Genomic DNA, 4975 nt, shown 5'->3' with positions numbered 1-4975 from the left:
TAGGTCTATGCTCTCCTGGCCTCTGGTCAAGACTGAGAATTGCTAACTGTGGCTGCTGTGAACTAGGAAACAGGTGCATTAAGTGTAGCCTGCTCCCCCAGTCAACAACAAGGTAAATGAAGCTCTGAAATCAACAAGACAGATCACCGGCGATTCATCTTAGGAGTGCCTTTCCCGCACCCCCTCTCCTGAAGCAGAAAAATGTCTGCCGGTGCCTCTCTGACAGCCAGCACACGTGTAAACAGGACTTCACAGACCAGGAAAGGAAACCTCAAGTAACACCGGAGGGCAGTACCCAGCCCTGCAGGGGGCTCCTGAGTGCGGGACTTTCTATCTGAAAATATAAAGGTTGCAGAAATTGAGCAGTGGTGGGAATGATAACCATAGAAAGAAGACTGCGCCCCCTGGTGCACGGTTAAATTAGTGCATGTTCTCTGTTTTGGAGAGACACTAAAAGTTGAGACTGAGATCTGGAATGATCTAAACCTAATTAAAACAGAAAGGAAGAGGGGGATATTGAAGAGAAGGAGAGAACGGTAAGCAAGGTTCAGAGCTCTGCCCAAATATTTCTTGTGGAAAGTAGTGCTGGAAAGAACACCAAATACTGAGGAGAGTTGAGAAAGCTGTTGTTCAACAATTATTTGCCACTGATTAAATTCCAATTCATAGAGACCCCCAAGTGTACAGAATAGTACAAATATTCAAAGTTGTAACTTTTCAGAAGCAGACTTCCACCAAGGAGTTATTGGGTAGTTTTGAGCTTTGGGGTTAGTAGTTTAGTGCTTAACCATTTGAACCACCTAAGTTAATGCTTTCTAAAATTCCAATGTCACAGCAGAAAAGAACAACTATATGACACAAAAATAATGGAAATGATGGTCAATCCAAATGAACAAGACCAAAGAAGATGAAGCACATCAATGGAAATTCAAATGATGAACAGAATGGGGAAATGTAGTATGACAATATTAAACATATTCAAAGAACGAAAGGAAAATGCAGACAAAGATCTAAAATAAATAGGACAAATTATGCAAGAACTCAACAAGGACTTTAAGAAAGAGACTTTAAAAGAAACCAAGCAAAATTCTAGAATTGAAAAGGACAATAACTGAAATGAAAAACATAATGGAAATGTTTAACAACAGACTTGACCAGCAGAAAAAAAGAATCGGCAAGTTAGAGGAGAAAGTAGTCAAAATTATGGAGGTGGAAGAGCCACAAGAAAGGAGACTCAAGACTGATGAGCAGTTTAATGTGACTGTGGGAGAAATCAAGAGACAAACATATACACCCTGGTATCCAGAAAGAGACAAGAGAGAGAAAGGGACAGAATGAATATTTGAAGAAATAATGGTAGAAATATTCCCATAGCTGACGAAGGGCTTGAATCCACAAATCCAAGAAGCTCAATGAATTCCAATATGAATAAACTCAAAGAGATCCACACTAAGACACTTTATAATCAGGCAATCAAAAAATAAAGATAAAAAGAGAATCCTGACAGAACTGAGAGAGAAAAGGATCTCCAATAAGAGTCAGCACTAATTTCTCCTCAGAAATCTTCAATCCAGAAGCCAATGGAATAACATGTTTGCAGTATTGAAACAAGAAAACTGTCAGCAAATAATACTCTACCCAGTGAAACTGTACTTCAAGAGTAAGGGTTAAGTTCCATAATAGGAAGTCCTGGATAGAGTACAGCGAAGTGTGGAAAAGGATTTTAAAAAAAAAGACCAAATTTATTTTTGTCCTGATGGAGTAGTCCTGGTATGGCACAGTAGGATAAGCACTGGACTGCATGGTCTGTTTGAACCACTAGATCGGTGGGTCAACCCCACCAGTCACTCCTCGTAGACCCTGTATAGGGTCAATATGAGTTGAAACCAACTCAATGGTACTTAACAACAACTGGACTGTTAAAGATTGGTGGAACCCCTGAGACTAAGACCATTAAGCACTCTTCAGAGCTGGAACTGGAATCACCCCCATTACTGAACTTCCAGGCAATAAATAGGCCAATAAGGGAAACAATAATACCAGAGAGATACACAGTCCTCAGAACAATCAACCATGCAAGACCAAAATGACACCACTACTTTGTCCTTCGACTCCCATTAAGCAAGATGGCAGAGGAGTTGGAGTCAGTGCTGAAGCTCCCACCCTTGATTGCTGCTGGCAGCAAAGAAATTACAGAGGTCTCCCCAGAAACCATCACCCCTAATCCACTTTCTTCTACTGCAGTCTCCCTGGGGATAGAGGAACCAGCTGGAGATACCAAGGAAAAATTTATGTGGACCAGTCTTTTGCCCTTTCCCCAGACCAGGAAGCTGAAACACTGTATGAGTGAGTATTTGGGCAGTGATGGTAAACTGGTCCTTCTTTTTGTTAAGTGCCTTCCAGCCAGTTCCGACTCAAAGCAACCCTGTATAGGGTTTCCGGCCAACCTTGTGGTTCAAACCAACCTTGAGGTCAAGTGCTGATCCTATGGCACCACACCAGGACTCCTGCATTACTGCAAATCCCAGACTTGGGGATAAACAACAAAGAAAAACAATTTAAGATATAAATTAATCTTCACAAAGGAAAAGTTCTGAAAAGCTTTGGTGCTTATGTCAAGAGATTTTAAGGGTGGTGCTATAGAATAAACACTAGATAGCAAGATTAGTTTGAACAGCAAGGTCAGTGGTTCAAACCCACCAATCACTATGAGTCTGAACTGACTCAATGGCACCTAACAACAACAATCTATTATCAGCATGCATCTACTGTGACCAATGTTTATGTGTAAGAAATCATTCACAGAGTGGACTCTCAAAACTGCAACATCATTATAAATGCACATTATTATAAAACATTAGCATGTACTCATTACTACTACAATCAGTAATCTAGATCTGCCTCTAAAGTATTGAAAAGGAGATTGCTGTTGTTAAGTGCTGTCGAGTCGGTTCTGACTCAAAGTGACCCTGTATAGTGTTTCTGAGGAACGGCTGGTGAGCTTGAACTACTGACCTTGCAGTTCAAATGATTTTGCAGTACAGTGCATTAACCCACAGCGCCATACCAGGACTCCAAGAAGATTAAGTCTATATAAAGCTTTTTCCTTACCAGTTCTTAAAAAGACAAAAATGGTTTACTTGTAGTATTAGCTCTCTGGTTTTTTCATTGTGAATGTTTACTTACTAAAGGGCTTTTTTTTAAACCTATTCAGGGAAATTAAGTTTGTATAAATCAATTTATATTTGTATCTATGTTATCTTCTTGTAAAACAAAGTAGCATTCATTTGCAGGCCTTATACCTTGCACAGACCAGAGGAAGGCAGGTTGGTTTAACTTCTTTGCTAATGATTCTAAGTTTGGAGGCATGTGGGGAAGAAGGAAAGGATATTCCTGTTAATTTTTTGTAAATAACTACCCAGGAAAGCAGGCATTTTGACAAATTGGAAGACTGTCTTAGAGACTATATATGGTTTAAAATTAAGTATTTTATTTAGAAACAAAGAGTTTTACAGACTCTGGACAAATGAATCTCAGAGTTCTATTTAGAGTTATCATGTAGTGATTCTTGAAACCAAATGATATAATTAGTGTTACTCTGTAACTACTAGAATAATCCTGCAAAACATTTTTCAAAATGTATTTTCGAATAACTGAAAAATAGTCTTAGATTATCTGTGCATTTCATACCATAAGTAAAAGTCAGAGCACCATTTTACAAATTGAATTAGGTTATACCAGAAGGATGTTTACCTATGCTTTACTGACTACACAAAGGCTTTCGATTGTGTGGATCATGACAAGCTATTGACAACATTGAGAAGTTTGTACTTCTGAGAAATCTGTACCTAGACCAAGAAGCAGTTGTTCAAACAGAGCATGGGAACACTGAATGTTTTAAAATTGGGAAAGGTGTGCGACAAGGTTGAGTTCTTTCACCATACTTATTCAACCTGTATACTGAGAAAATAATACGAGAAGCTGGGCTCTATGAAGAAAAATATGGCGTCAGGATTGGAGGAAGACTCATTAACAACCTGTGATATGCCGATGATACAACCTTGCTTGCTGAAAGTGAAGAGGACTTGAAACATTTACTTATGAAGATCAAAGAGCACAGCCTTCGGTATGGATTGCATCTCAATGTCAAGAAAACAAAAACCCTCACCACTGGACCAATAAACAACATTTTTATCAATGGAGAAAAGACTGAAGTTGTCAAGGACTTCATTCTTTTTGGATCAACTGTCAACATTTGCGGAAGCAGCAGTCAAGAGATCAGACGATGTATTGCATTGGGCAAATCTGCTGCACAGGAACTTTGTAGGGTATTGAAGAGATGTCAGCTTGAGAACTAAGGTGCGCCTGACCCAAGCCATGGTATTTTCAATAACCTCATATGGATGTGAAAGCTGGACAGTGAATAAGGAAGATCGTAGAAGAATTCATGCCTTTGAGTTGTGGTGTTGGAGGAGAATACTGAAAGTGCCATGGGCTGTCAAAAGAACCAATAGATCTGTTTTGGAAGAAGTGCAGCCAGAGTGCTCCTTGGAGGCTAAGATGGCTAAGCTTCGTCTCTCATACTTTGGACATATTGTCCTGAGGGAACAGTCGCTGGAGAAGGATGTCATGCTGGGTAAAGTGGAGGGTCAGAGAAAAAGAGGAAGACCCCCAAGGAGATGTATTGGCCATGTGGCATCATTGATGGACTCAAGTGTGGCAGCGGTAGTGAGGTTGGTCCAGGATCGGACATTGTTTTGTTCTGCTGTGCATGGGGTCGCTATGAGTCGGTTCCGACTCGATGGCACCTGACAACAACAATTGCCAAAAGTAAGACTCAATTTGTTACTTTATTCTGTATTATGTTTATAATGCAAATGGCCCATAAAATAAACAGTACCACCCATGAGTGCTCTGCTCAGAAACGCAACAAGTAAACAAAAACTATGAAAAAATGGATGCATTGTGAAAAAAA

The 4975-nt window shown here is 39.8% G+C and overlaps 1 pseudogene; it reads left to right on the top strand.

The window, feature by feature from the left end:
• Positions 1-2126: 2126 nt before the first annotated feature.
• On the top strand, positions 2127-2346 carry LOC102828635 (annotated as a pseudogene).
• Positions 2347-4975: the final 2629 nt, after the last annotated feature.

The sequence above is a fragment of the Chrysochloris asiatica genome, unplaced genomic scaffold (assembly GCF_000296735.1).
Source record: "Chrysochloris asiatica unplaced genomic scaffold, ChrAsi1.0 scaffold00354, whole genome shotgun sequence".
Classification (NCBI taxonomy): Eukaryota; Metazoa; Chordata; class Mammalia; order Afrosoricida; family Chrysochloridae; genus Chrysochloris; species Chrysochloris asiatica.
Note: the sequence above shows the minus strand (reverse complement) of the source record. Positions and strands in the feature narration are given on the sequence as shown.